Below are 15,187 nucleotides of genomic sequence, written 5' to 3'. Positions count from 1 at the left end.
ATTTAGTTACCTGTTTTGCATGTGTGTGGTGGTGTGATGCATGCATGTGGTGTGTGGATGTGTGTGGTGGTGTGATGCATGCATGTGGTGTGTGAATGTGTGTGGTGGTGTGATGCGTGCATGTGGTGTGTGGATGTGTGTGGTGTGATGCGTGCATGTGGCGTGTGGACATGTGTGGTGGTGTGATGCGTGCATGTGGTGTGTGGATGTGTGTGGTGGTGTGATGTGTGCATGTGGTGTGTGGATGTGCACTCCCAGTGTGCTCACACGTGGAGGCCAGAGGAGAGTGCTGAGTATGCTCCAGTGTTTCCCCTCTTGTCTCCTTGAGAAGGAGTCTCTCACTGAACTGGAGCTGCTATTTTAGGTCAGGCTGGGTGATCAGTGAGCTCCAGAGATTTTCCTGTCTCCTGCCCCACAAGATTGGAGTTCCAGGTGTGTGTGGCCCTATCTAGCTTTTTATGTAGGTGCTACAGTTGAAACTCATGCTGTCTTGGGCTTCTTGGGCTCTCATGCTTGCTGTGCAAGCATTCTTACCTGCTGGGCTATTCCTTTGCCCCTCTATTTTTTGGCATGATCATTTATATTGAGTTCAGTAAAATAAAGATACTCTTTTTATGTTTTCCTGGGCATTGCTATTATTATTTTTACAATTATAAATAAAATTAATTTTGTCATAGAAAAATTAAAATTAAAAGATTAAAAGATTTTTGCCTCCTGGTCAGATTTTCTGGGTATGTGGCTGCTTAGAGATGGCTTTCTGCATGAGCTTTGTCAGCCTGCTGACTTACTTTGTGCTCCTGCAGTTGGTCCATTAACACACCCAGATTCTCCCCCTTTTTAATTGTAAGTTTTCCCTGTTCCTAGAAAAACTGTATATAGCCAGAATTTTTGGAATTTAGATTTAAGATGTTCTTTTGAGCTTGTATATTTATTTATTTTCTTTTCTTTCCGCTTCCTTCGATCCCTTTTATCCTGAGGAGAGAGAGAGAAAGCCCTCACAAAGGGTCTTCTGTGCTCCCAGCAGGGACGCCAGGTGCTTCTTCCATGCTCTCTGCTGAAGGTGGCATCTTTCCTGGGAGTACTGAAGTGACTGTGGCCCAGCCCCATGGAGCCTCCCTGTCCCAAAGATGCTTTTAGAGGATAACAGACAGCATTACACCCAAGTCCCATGTCACCTTCTCTCTAGCTAGAAACAAAAGAGAAAGCTTTCTTAGGTGCAACATCAAGTTCATGGGATCCTTTTTATATTCATAGGCTGGGATAAATTTATTGCATTCACTTGTGAATTTTCTCAAATGTATTTTCAAAACAGATTTTTTTTTTGAGGTAGGTCTCACTCTAGCTCAGGCTGACCTGGAATTTACTATGTAGTCTCAGGGTGGCCTTGAACTCACAGTGATCCTCCTGCCTCTGTCTCTCAGGTGCTGGGATTAAAGGCATGTGCCACCACTCCTGGCTGAAGAGAACTCTTTTAATTTCAGAATTTGGAAAAGATAACTGTTGTGGGGTGGATCACCATCTGGATATCAGTGTCATATTGTCAAAGATCAGCCAGTACCTGTCTTCCTTTCTTTTCCTTTACTTTTGGGCACAAATCAAACACCCCAGGCCTGATCAGTGGTAAGAAACAATCTGACATGGTCACCTGAGTGCTGGTAAGAAACAATCTGACACTCTCCCCTGAGCGGTGGTAAGAAACAACCTGACATGCTCACCTGAGCGGTGGTAAGAAACAACCTGACACGCTCACCTGAGCAGTGGTAAGAAACAACCTGACACTCTTACCTGAGTGGTGGTAAGAAACAACCTGACACGCTCACCTGAGCGGTGGTAAGAAACAATTGGCAAGTGCCTTATATCATTGAGCCTCAGTTTCCCCACCTCAGAAATGTACATGTGATTATAGTTGTCAGGGTCATTTGGATTAAATGTAACAGTAGATAGTGGAATTTGGGGCATGTTGTAGGCTCTATTAATTGGTAGGGGTGATTGCAGTATGTAGAACACTGGCTTTCCTTGGAGTTCACAGGAAGCCTTTGTCAAATGGCAATAGTACTCCAGTACTTCTGGCAGACTGCTAGTCTGGCGTCATTGTTTGCTTCATATAGGCAGCTTTATTGTCCTTAAACATCTCCTTTTGGTTTATTGGTGTTTCTTCTAGTATATGGGAGGAATGGGGAGGTTAAAGGAATGTGCATTCTGTTGGGATTGGGCACTTTTCTGAAAAGAGAGTCCAAGTTTACCTCTTAAATACAATAGTGTTTTTATATGTATGGTCACCAGAAAGGTAAGGAAATATTTTGGGTCCTTTACATAGACAGGGGTCTAGTGAGTTCCTCAGGAGACACAGTTTTTACAAGAATAGGTCTGAAGATAATGAGTCTCTGGTGTTTTATCTTGGAGGGAATAAAAAGGCTGTTGCTTTCCTAGACCTGAAAAGGCCTAGTCAAAATGTTAAGGAGCTCTAAAAGCCTGTGATACAGATCATGAGAAATAGGACTTGGATCTTCATTTGACTCATCAATCCAATATATTTCATTCCTTTGGACTAAGGAGGAGATTAATTTCCCTACTAAATAAAATGGGCTCTGGTGTCTGTTTCTAATGACTAACCTAGCGAGCTGGTAATGTAGTGGAGTTTGTCAGTTTCTGTACAAAACGAGGAGGCCGAATAGGTGCTCAGACTTTCTGCCCTCACAGTCTTTAATTTTAGTGGAAAATGACAGGACTTCATGACTGTTGAACATCTGTCAATCACTCTAGTCCTTCCAGTGAAGGTTGTCTGGGCTCTAGAAGATGGCAGGGGAAAAGTTATTAAACTGTTTATAAATGGGGACTAAAAAAGTAGTAAGAAAGCAGCAAGCACTTCTTAAAAAAATAACCAGCAAGTCACTGCTTCTTTGCAGACCTTAAAGCACTGCCTGGCTGAGCCTGTCTAGGTGTTTTGTCTGATATGCTTGTCCTCCTTCTTCCCACAGTACCATACTGCTCACTGAAGGTTTTGTTTGCAGATTTGTTCAGAAAGCTTGGGCATACAATAACCTCAGGAACCTAGCATCTCATTTCAGACCTTTGAACAACTCTATTTTCCTCACTTTAATTTCACTTAGCATTTAGTAGCATTTTGATGGTAACTTTGAGAAAAACATATTACTCCTCCTAAGGGTTTACATACATTAAGTCTACACATATGTTACATTCTGACAGTTTCTAAGTACTTTATTCACACTAAGCTCAGTGAATTCTTATCCAAGCCCACTGAAGTCTCACACCATGTATATAAAGTTAAGAACTGTTGTAATTATCATCCTTGTTTAGATTTGGAGGCTGAAGTAGAGGAAGATAGATAAATTGCTGTCATATTAGCATGAAAACTCTTGGCCTGAATTTAACACCATGCTTTTTCAAGTTACGAGCTCAAGTCAAATTATCAGGCATACTTGGAACCTGCCCTGCTTTGTAGTTTAATATATTGTAGAAGAAGAATTCCCAAGAATGCATTTGTAGCAATAGACATCTACCTGTGACACGTTGTACATACGGAGTTTCTTTGTTTCTTAAAATACTGCATATGCTATTCCTATCTTTTGCGAAGTTGACTCTGTAAGATGAATACAACCCATTTTTTAAATGAAGAAATTTAAAAAATGTTCAATTTGAGAAGATTCCAGAGATCACAGTTGTTTCACTCAACAATTAAGCAAGGGCTTAGTAATCTAGGGGTGTATTAGCAGCAATGAATAGAAGGGGTGAAAATTCAGGCTATTATGATGCTGGTCTTCCAAGGCCTGGGGTGGGGTTGACTCTGTACAGTAAATAGTGCATTATCAAGAACATCAGGCTGCAGTTGGGAGGAGTGTGATTGTGAAAATGGCTTTTATGCAGAGAAGCCCGGAGGTGGACCCTGTGCCAGTGTCCAGTGAAGCCTTATAAAAAGTAGAAGATTAAGGCAAAGGATCAAGGCAGCAGTTCATGTTGTAGTCTTCATTATGTTTAACCTTTGTTGCCAATAAAATAAGATGAAATCATTAAGTTTCCCAGGCTGTCTAGCTTTTTCACTATACAGTCAGGAACCATACTGTTCCTCTCTCAACAGACCTAAGAACTGTGATTTATCTGGATTTGATTTGTGAGACTTGCGCTGCCCAGTCTTCTTCCTTCACCAGTGCTGCCTCAGTATTAAACAGTGTTAGTGGAAGGCATGGTGCCCAAGAGAACAGGACACATGGGCAAACGAGAGACAATTCCTGTTGCTGCCAGACATGGATGTGAGCTATTGGATCTCAGCATCTGTAGAATATCTTCTTCATCTCTCCCAGTTCATTAATGTTTCTAGATGGCTCTCACTCTAAGACTTGCTTACCAAACAAATCAAAGGACCTTCCCTAATTGCCTCTAAATTTGAGAAAGTCCCATCCAAATGCAAAGATTCTTTTATTTTTTTTGTGTGTGTTTTTTTTTACTTATTAGACAGACAAAGAGAGAAATAGAGAGAGAGAGAGAGATTGAGAATGGGCATGCCAGGGCCTCTAGCCACTGTAAATGAACTCCAAATGCATCTGGCATCTGGGGAATCAAACCTGGATACTTTGGCTTTGCAGGCAAGCACCTTAACCACTAAGCCATTTCTCCAGCTCTGGCAAAGATTTTTATAATTGCATCATACTCTGATTTGTGACAAGAATACTATTCATTGTATCATGTTGATTTCTGCTATATTCAGTTCCATGAATCCTTTATAACAGCTGAACAATGTGGAAATTTTTATGACAAAATATTGTGATATTTTATTAGTTTTAAACTCTACCTTGTAGTCTGATCATTCAGAGGGATCAACCTTAAGGGCTACTAACAATATACTAAGCAAATTCCTATCAGCTACATTATTGTCTCATTTTGATTTCTTACTTTTGCCATGTATTTTTAGAAAGCCTTTATTGATATGCAAAGGACTGAACTTACCACACCTCTAAAGGCTAGGTAGAATAGACTGTAATACAATAAAGTTTATACATTTTAGTTCATCAAAAAAAAAAAAAAAAAAAAGGAAAGAACAAAAGACCCCCCAGGTGTGTTGTGCAGGCACCTGGACAGGCCTTTGTGTGATTCCAAAATCACACAATGGAGCAAGTGATCTCACCCCTCCTCTACATAAGGGGAACTGCTCTGGGTTTTTTTTTTGTTGTTGTTGTTAGTACTTGTGGCAATTTCAGTTTTCACAATCCTTTTGTGAACACATTATTTTTCTGAACAGGCATAAAGGATACATAAGAGTGTGTATTTTGGAGTGTCTCTTCAGTAGTGCAGCTCCGCTCCCCAAGGCAAGGCTACCAGGCCTTTCTTTTCTGTCTGTGGACAATCTAGGTCCAGGCAGCCAGCTGCACACAGAGCACATAGGCTGGAGATAGCAGCTTAAGAGCCAGACTATCTGCTTTTCTGTCATGGGTTTAGTGCTCAGCCTGTATGACTTCAGGCAAATCACCATGTGTCTAAATGCCTCCATTTCCTTATCTGTAGACGAGAAAGCAATCACTGGGTTGTTATGAGAATCGAATAAGATTATGTTAATATGAAATTATGGTTCCCGGTGGAATCTGTCCATGTTGAGTATTTGAATTTATCCCCTTGAAAAACTATTTTAGCTATTATACACATTCTTAGTTTTTAGCATTTATGGTAATTCCACTATACAGAGAAGGAAAACAAGTCTTAAAGGTCAAGAGGAAGTCAGGTGTAGTGGTTTAATCTATAATCTCAAAACTCAGGAGGCTGAGGCTAGAGGATTGCTACGAATTCAAGGCCAGTTGGGCTACTTAGTGACTTCTAGGAAAGCCTGTACCATATAGTGAGACTATTTTAAAACAAAGAAAAGGGGCTCTCTTCTTCGGCACTGCCTGTGGAGGTGGCTGCCATCTTCTGCTCGGCATCATGGCTGCCCTTAGACCTCTGGTGAAGCCCAAGATTGTCCAAAAGAGGACCAAGAATTTCATCCGACATCAGTCAGACCGATATGTCAAAATTAAGTATAACTGGCGGAAACCCAGAGGTATTGACAATAGGGTGCAGAGAAGATTCAAAGGCTGAATTCTGATGCCCAACACTGGTTATGGGAGCAACAAGGAAGCCAAGCACATGCTGCCCAGTGGCTTCTGGAAGTTCCTGGTCCACAATGTCGAGGAGCTGGAAGTGCTCCTGATGTGCAGCAAATCTGACTGTGCTGAGATGGCTCACAACGTTTCTTCGAAGAACCACAAAGCCATTGTGGAAAGAGTAGACAATCCCAACACCTGGCTGCACAGTGAAGAAAATGAATAAGCAGTTTATGTACATCTTATATTTGTACTTAAATAAAACTAGGAAGCCTGCTGTCAAAAAAAAAAAGAAATGAAAAGAAAAGAAAAGGGGCTGGAGGGCTGGAGAGATGGCTTAGTGGTTAAGGTGCATACCTGTGAAGCCTAAGGACACAAGTTTGATTCTCTAGGTCCCACGTAAGCCAAGTGCACATGGTGGTACATGCATCTGGAGTTCATTTGCAGTGGCTAGAGGCCCTGGCATGCCTATTCTCACTCTCTCTGTTCCTCTCTACCTCTCTCTGTCTCTAATGAATAAAATTAAAAATTAAATTAAAAAAGAAAGAAAGGTATCTGGAGAAGTGGCTTAGTGAATAAAGTACTTGCTACATAATATAAATACTTGAGTTCAGATCCCCAGAACCCATGTAGGGCTGAATGCTATAGGGCTAGCGTCTGTAATCCTAGCATGCTAAGGGTGAGGAGGGAGGAGGAGATAGGAGAATCACCTGAAATCTCACAGGTCAGCTAGCCTGGTAAACAACTTGAGACCTTTCCTCAAATAAGGTGGAAGGTGAGGATGGACATCTGAGGTTGTCCTTTGACCTCCGCATGTGTTCTATGGCTGCCACACACATACACACACACCAGAACATAAGAAAAAAAATAAAAAAGAGAAAGAAAGAAGTGAAGGAAAGAAAAGAAGGAAAAAAAGAAAGAGAAAGGTAGAAAGTAAAGATCAAGAAGTTTCCTAGGAAACTGGCCCCCAGATCATGAGGTGACTCCAGTGCCACACGCCTGTGTTTCTCAGATGAATGTTAATAACATAGCTCTCTCATGTGCCTTTCTTTCACTTAAGTGAAGTGTAGAAATGCCAAATGATTATAGATACAAAAGACATGTAGATGTTTGGTTGAGAGGCTAATCAAATTCCTTTCTTTTAATTTTTTTGTTTTTCTCTTTTACTTTTATGGCTTTAGTCAAGGACATTTTACAAATGCATGTAAGGTTTGTTTTTACCTTATGTAATTTTCTGTCTTTTTGCTGTTGTCTCTTGAAGCATTTGTTATGTTCCATGTAGCATATTCACAGTGGTGGAAAAAACTAGGCCAATACCCTTCTATGATGATTACAGTTAAGTCAGAGATCCAGTCAAGTAGGTCTTTGAAATATCTTATAATGTTCGCTGTCATAGAGGTTGTCTCAGTTGTGGAAAGAATAGTTCCTTAAACTAGTAGGTTTGTTTTTTCTCAAGACAATTTTTTTTGAGAATTCAAGTTTATTGTTCATGGACGGACATCAAATAGTTCTTAGGAACAATAGGCTTGTTTTGCATTTGGTATGCCTGAGAATTTACTAAACATTTGGTGCTGTTGCTTACTTTGAAGGTTCACTGGCTTGCAGGCAAATATCATACTGTTTGCCAACTGAGAAATCATTATCAGTGCAGCATACAAAGGAGATTATAACTTTATAATTCACAAAGGCTGATGACGGGCATGGATTCTAAGCAAATTGCACCAAGTATGGAAAATGTGAGTGCAGTCTGTCTTGAAACAATAGTAAATTATAAACACTGTTGGCCATTATGTCTTGGAAGAAGTGAAAACAAAATAAACACTAAATATTGAACCATTAATTCTTTTTTAAACTTTTTTCAGTTTTTGTTTTTACTAAGTACATACTTTGTATGGACTCATCATATCTTGGTACCATTAGTTCCCTTCACTCTGCCCCATTCCGCTGAAGGACTTCCTTAGTGGGATTGTTGGTATCCCCATGGGGTTGTGGGTTAGGAGTGGTGACAGCAGCAGTTAGCCATGGGGGTGGGGTGGCGCAATGCCTCTGGATATGCCCTCCAACCTATGGCTCTTACAGTCTTTCTGCCCCCTTTCCTATCAAATTCCCTAAGCCTTGGCAGGTGTGTTTTAAGTTTACTTCAGTGTTGAGCTCTCAGGAGCTTCTGGGTTCCGCTTTGGTATGTGCTGAGTGTGTTCAGTGTCCGTCTCCTTCACCAGGCTCAGGTTGTCAGGCTCACCACAGAACCAGCGCTCTTGCCCATCTCACCAGTTCCTCTGTGTTTTCACCTGGGCACTGGCCAATGTGTGAGGGGTGGTTTATGGCTGTCACTACCATTTGAAAAAGAAAAGCAGATTCTCGAAGGGAGAATGAGGTCAGTACATGTTAAATGGGATAAGCATTGTTAACTCAGAGAGATTTTCATATATATAGCCCCTCTTTTGGCCAAAGACTAGTGGGAGTTTGTTGTTGGTGGCCATAATCTTGGTTTCCAAAGGATTCCGACCTGATTTCCATTTCCAGCAAAGGGCTCCTGTGTGGATCTCTTAGCCAATCAGAAAACCATTGGTTACCACCAAGGCTATGTGCCACCATTGCACAGGTGTGTACGGCTGGTCAGGCTGGTTGCTTTTGAATAGCAGTATCCCCTGCTTGCTCACAATGTTTTGGCCACTTTCCCCCAGCACTAAGTAATGTTTTCCAGCACTGTATGAGCTAACTACCTGGGAACTGGCTGAACCATTAATCTGATTTGCCTAGCGTATATGGTCTACTTAACCCTATATACCCAGAGGAAATAAAACACAAAGTACTGGATTTGGAAAAAATCATATACTCTTCAATCAACCTCAATTAGTTTTTCTTTGTCATGTTTGCAAATTTTCAGATAAATCATGTTAGGAGCTCAACAAAATGTTGAAGTAAAAATGATTTAAAATATTTGCTTATTTATTTCCATCACTGAAAATATCTAGGTGTGTTTTCCTCGCTCACTGGACTTTCTTTTGGATATGGTTATTCCTCTGCTTCCTTGCTCCTGTTATGCTGTCACTTATACTTAGTTGACCTTGACCTTGTAAGGGTTTCATAGAAACCCCAGTAGCTCAATCTCTGCTTTAATTGCAGAAATTTCTGCAAATTTCAGCGCCAGCTCACACCTGGGGGCCTGGAGCTGTCCACAGCCCACAGGAACAGGGGTCGGATTCCTGTGATCAGGCTGTGCCATTCAGAACCCTTAGCTGTCCACAGCCCACAGGAACAACAGGGGTCTGATTCCTGTGATCAGGCTGTGCCATTCAGAACCCTTAGCTGTCCACAGCCCACAGGAACAACAGGGGTCTGATTCCTGTGATCAGGATGTGCCATTCAGAACCCTTAGCTGTCCACAGCCCACAGGAACAACAGGGGTCTGATTCCTTGATCAGGATGTGCCATTCAGAACTCTTAGCTGTCCACAGCCCACAGGAACAACAGGGCTATGATTCCTGTGATCAGGCTGTGCTGTTCAGAATGCTTCTACTGTTGCTGCTGGCTCTTTGGCAGTCTGGCTAGTCATCTTGCTTCCGCTTCTGTTTCTGCGCCCCTAGCATCATCTTGTTAAAATCATGACTGCACACTGCTCTCATTGCTGTGATCAAATACCTGACAAGGGCTGGAGAGATGGCTTAGCAGTTAAGCTCTTGCCTGTGAAGCCAAAGGGCCCTGGTTCGAGGCTCGATTCCCCAGGACCTACATTAGCAAGATGCACAAGGGGGCACATGCATCTGGAGTTCATTTGCAGTGGCTGGAGGCCTTGGCACACTCATTCTTTCTCTCTATCTGCCTCTTTCTCTCTTTGTCTGTCATTCTCAAATAAATAAATAAATAAATAAATATTTAAAAAGTACCTGACAAGAAGCAACTTAGTGGAGGAAGAATTTATTTTAGCTCACAGTTTGATGGCAGCAAAAACATGGAGGTGGGGATGGCTTGCAAATGTGGCATCTGGGCTCTGTACTGCTTGCTCAGTTCAGTGGGTCAGGAAACAGGACACCCTCCCCCAGTGACCATACTCAATAATTCACTTCTTCCAGCTAGATCCCACCTCTACTCACAGCCTCCAAAAATATCACCACATTGGGGCACAAGTGTTTAAACACACGAGTCTATAGGGTATATCTCACTTTTGAACCCTCACCAATCCTAACCCTGGAGGTGATGGTATTAGGAAATGAAGCTTTCAGGAGGCAATTTAGTGGTGGAGGCAGAGCCCTCATGAATGGGATTATCAAAGAGGTCAGAGAGAATCCCTCCCCTCTTTGCTATGTGAGAGTGCAGCAAGAGATGTTCTGTCCACTAGGAATTAGGCCATCATGAGACACTGAATTGCCTTTATCTTGGACTCACAGTCTCCAGAACTGTGAGAAATGAATTTCTACTGTTGACAAGCTTCCCAGTTTATGGTAGTGTGTCATAGCAGTCCAAGTGGACTAAGATCCTCAATTTCTCAAGTCCTCTGAAATTTCGTGTTTGTGCATCTTAGAGCAGGGCGTTTCATACCCTTCTGTTGAGCTGTTGAGCGTAGAATTCCCATAGTGCCACTGATTGCTAAGTGGGGGCCGGACAAATAGCACTGGACCTCAGGAATGCTGGAAAGCAGGCAAATGTCCTTGAGGTAGGTCTGTAGTGTGGCTTCTCTTAGCCAGATGTGAGGGACTAATGATGTGTGATATCCCTAGGCAGACAGAGATAGGGAAAAGGATGCCTTCAGCAGCAAATTACCTGTATTTCCCAAAAGCCATAGGTACTTTCAAGACAAATGTTTAAAGTCCTTGACTTAAGACGTTGGGTTTGCAACTTCTCTATAACCTCCTATACTCCTACTTGGAAAGAAACCTAAGGTAGGACCAAGGCTTGCAGTTTCCCTTCAAGAGTTGGCCATTCACATTTTCTCTACTGGCAGGATCATGTCCTGTCATTTCTAAAAGTGGGTGCACTTCAGCCATTTTTCCTGATTTGTTACAGTTCACCCTGAGAAACAGTAAGTCAGGAAGCCCTATCCTTTTCTCCAAGTCAAAGATCTCCACAGGTTGCCTTCCTGCAAGACTCCTTCCCCAGGCAGTTGAATCGCTGCCAAGTCTCCTGTTGCCGCAACAAGCTCCCTGCAAAACGGGCTCTTTCTTCTGTCTTCTAGCTTGCCAAATCCCCTTGGAAGGCTTCTTTGGCTGCTTTATTTACATTTTCACACAGCGCTGGCCCTTGATTTGGTCCTTTCTGCCTCTGGGTAAAGGAGCATCATGTGTCCATGACAACAGGGATTATGACTGACTCTGATTACGTGTGAATACACATACAGGTTGACCAGCCCTTGGTCCCCTGGGAAGGGCTGCAGTAAACATTCGCTTGCTTGATCCTTTCTGCACTTCCTTTTCAGGCAGAAAGTGACCTGTGGGGGGCTTTCTCACTTTGCTCATTGAGCAGGGCTATAGTGTCATGCATAAGATAGGGACCTTATTCCTTCATCGCTTGAGTAGTGAACAATTTGCATCACCTTTGTGCTTCAGTTTTCTTTTCTTTACAGTTAGCATTTCAAATAGTTCCTATTCATCTCATCTCATTGTTGTAAATGCTAACTTAGTTAAAGTCGAGTAAGTGCTTATAAGACTGCATGTCTGGTACACAGTGCTAAGTGTTAACTACTTCCAGTTCTTTTTTCATACTATACATACATACCATACGGTGTGTGTGTGTGTGTGTGTGTGTGTGTGTGTGTGTGTGTGTGCATGCTTTCGGGTCAGTCTTCGCCTGCCTGTCTCATGCGGAGTGTTTTGTCACTGGATTCTTGCTTTGCTGGTCTTTGCTGTGTTCGCCCCAGCTTCTGGGCATCTCTTCCTCTACCTCAGAGTGCTGGGATCCCAGAAGTCCTCCAGGACCTCTGGCTTTTATGTGAATTTTGGGGATTTGAACTCAGTTCTCTAGCTTGAGTGGTGAGTGCTTATTCACCAAGACATCTGCTAGTTCTTAAATCTAGGACAACTATCTCGTTTTGTGATGTGTGGGGTTGCAGTGGTCTCCGGCTTTTGTTGATGTGCAGTATTAAGTAATGTGTGCCCCTTTCTTAGTTCAAACTAGAGCTTGGGGGCTATGAATCTGAGTAAGAACAACCCCAGCAGCCTTGTTGACAGTTGCTTTCTGAGTCAGCTAAGTAACATAGGAGCACGTGTCAACATCATCAGGAAGCTCAAGGCATTGGCTAGACACACACTAGGGCCTTGCCCCACTGAATCAAAATATTTTGGGAGGGACCTTGGAATCTTGATCTCTAACAGTCCAGACAAATTACACCACTTGATATTAAAGATCAAAATACTCAGGTAGTTTTAAGAAACACTTTTTTTTTGTTTTTTCGAGGTAGGGTCTCACTATAGCCCAGGCTGACCTGGAATTCACTATGGAGTCTCAGGGTGGCCTTGAACTCACGGCAATCCTCCCACCTCTGCCTCCCGAGTGCTGGGATTAAAGGCGTGTGCCACCACGCCCGGCTTAAGAAACACTTTTTAAAACATATTTTATTTTTATTTATTTGAGAAAGAGAGAAAGAAAGAGAGAGAGAGAAGCAGAGAGAGAGAGAGAGAGAGAGAGAGAGAGAGAGAGAGAGAGAGAAGCAGATAGAGAATGGGTGTGCCACAGCCTTTAGTCACTGCAAATGAACTCCAGATACATGTGCCACCTTGTGCATCTGGCTTACATGGGTACTGGGGAATTGAACCTGGGTCCTTAGACTTCACAGGCAAGCACCTTAACTGCTGAGCAATCTCTCCATCCCAACAAACACTTTTGCCTAAGTCTCACTCACTGGTGTTCAGATTCAATTGGTTTGGGGTTTTGGCATATATGTGTAAGGATTCCTTCCTTTTCCTCCTCCTCTCGGATATTTCTAATGTGGACTAGGATTGAAAACTACTGAAACAGAAATAAGGTTCAGTATTTATTTTTAAGAAGCAGTTGCAGGGTATGGTAATACTGACATGTAAGCCTGGCCCCAACCTGCTAAATCAGACTCTCTGGTTATAAGGGAGAGGAAAGGGTGGGAACAGGGGAGAGTGAGGCATCAGAATTTGCAGTCAAAGTAGACTTCCTATGTAATTCTTCTGTATGATGATTTTGGGCACTACCAAACAGTTCTCCTTAGTAGTCATGTGAAAATTGCTGAATAAATGACACCAGATCATTATTTCCTTGTAAGCCTCTCTGATAGAAGTGTGTTTATTCATGTCTTGTAGGGAAATTTAGTACTTACTTTCCTTTTTCGATACATTGATTTGTTTCTAGATGGTTATCTCATTTTTTAAAAAGAATATGAAATGCTTCATGAATTTGCATGTTATCCTTGTGCAGGGGCCATGCTAATCTTCTATCATTCCAATTTTAGCATATGTGCTGCCAAAGTGAGCACAGTTATCTCATTTTTAATATGCTTTGATTTGCGCTTTTGGGATTTTGCACAATACATGAATGTGACAGGTCAGATGATTAAATCAGGTGAACATGCTGGGGAACACATTGACTGGCTGAGGAGGTTGCACTTCAGCACAAGGTGTCTGTGTGGCCAGCCTGTTAAACCCAGGCTCTGAAGCCACCAATGCAGCAGTGGGTTTATTTCTGTTATGCGGGTGGATGCATGAGGCAGCCATAGCCTGATGCATTAATAGTCAAATGGTCACCTGTGATCAGATTTGGATTTAGTGTACCAGTAGACTCTAATACCTGTGGCTTGCTATTTAAAGTGTGGCCCATGGACGAGCAGCAGTGGTGACTCCTGGGAGCTTGTTAGAAAGGTATCTTCTCAGGCCCCACCCCACCGAGCCCAGCCTGTTGGGTTTGCCTGCAGCCTGGCGTCCTGTCTTGCTCTACTGTGCCTGCTGGTTTCTGTTAGTATGAGTCAGCATACATGAGTGTGACTAATGTTAAGATCTGAGGAAGTAACTGAGCTTGTGAGGCTGAGGGCTGACTGAACACAGGTGAGACAGGTGAGTTACTAGGAGAACGTTACTGAATTGCCAGCCGGCTTTCCTCAGGTGACTTTTTTCTTCCTTTTAAAAAATTATTTACTGGGCTGGAGAGATGGCTTAGCGGTTAAGCGCTTGCCTGTGAAGCCTAAGGACCCCGGTTCGAGGCTCGGTTCCCCAGGTCCCACGTTAGGCAGATGCACAAGGGGGCGCATGCGTCTGGAGTTCGTTTGCAGAGGCTGGAAGCCCTGGCGCGCCCATTCTCTCTCTCTCCCTCTCTCTGTGTCTGTCGCTCTCAAATAAATAAATAAAAATTTAAAAAAAATTATTTACTTATTAGAGAGAGAGAAAGAGAGAGAGAGAAAGAGAAAGAGAGAGAGGGAGGGAAGGAGGGAGAGGGAGAGAATGGGCACACCAGGCCCTCTAGCCACTGCAAATGAACTTCTAGACACACGTGCTACTATCTGCGTCTGGCTTATGTAGGTACTGGGGAATTGAACCTGGGTTCTTAGGCTTCATAGGCAAGTGCCTTAACCACTAAACCATCCCTCCAGCACATCAGGTAACTTTCTTCTTGCTGTGGGCCTCCTTCAATTTTCTACCCTGAGAGCCCACCACTCATTGCTGTAGATAACTCCAGGGGTTATTGCATTCTGGCTAGTTTGTGCTGTAAGGCAGCCAGCCTCTGAGGGTCTTTGCAGATGGTGAAGGAAAAGTCTTTTTGAAATTCTATGGAGTAGCTAGGCATGGTGGCACATGCCTATAATCCCGGGATTTAGGAGGTAGAAGCAGGAAGATCAGGAGTTCAAGGTCATGCTTAGCTATACTTTGTGGCCTTCCTGAGCTACATGACACCATCTCAAAATGCATACACACATGCACACACACATACACACACAAGTTCTTTGGGGATACATCTGACATCTATCTGTAATTTATTATTCACATTTTCATTAAAAGCCTACTTATTTAGAGAGTTTCTAGTTGATATGCAGAGATACCCTCTGTATCTCTAGTAGTGTACTTCCCAGCCTCCCCACGACCAGCACCCCTCACCAGAGTTGTGCACTCACCCACTTTTAGCTTAACTGATGTCCGTGTTTTACTAAG

The 15,187-nt window shown here is 42.8% G+C and overlaps 1 protein-coding gene, 1 non-coding gene and 1 pseudogene across 3 annotated transcripts in view; 2 read left to right on the top strand and 1 right to left on the bottom strand.

Annotated features, from left to right (window-relative positions):
* The window catches only part of Rnf144b (ring finger protein 144B), a 236,769-nt gene that overhangs the window by 77,105 nt on the left and 144,477 nt on the right, over window positions 1-15,187 (top strand). The window lies entirely within an intron of this gene.
* On the top strand, window positions 5,929-6,315 carry LOC101593847 (annotated as a pseudogene).
* Window positions 13,422-13,524, bottom strand: LOC123455637. The gene has a single exon (XR_006634026.1). It is a non-coding gene; the product is annotated as a U6 spliceosomal RNA (small nuclear RNA).

This window comes from Jaculus jaculus, chromosome 17, assembly GCF_020740685.1.
Source record: "Jaculus jaculus isolate mJacJac1 chromosome 17, mJacJac1.mat.Y.cur, whole genome shotgun sequence".
Taxonomy (NCBI): domain Eukaryota; kingdom Metazoa; phylum Chordata; class Mammalia; order Rodentia; family Dipodidae; genus Jaculus; species Jaculus jaculus.
This window is presented reverse-complemented; position numbering and strand designations above follow the sequence as displayed.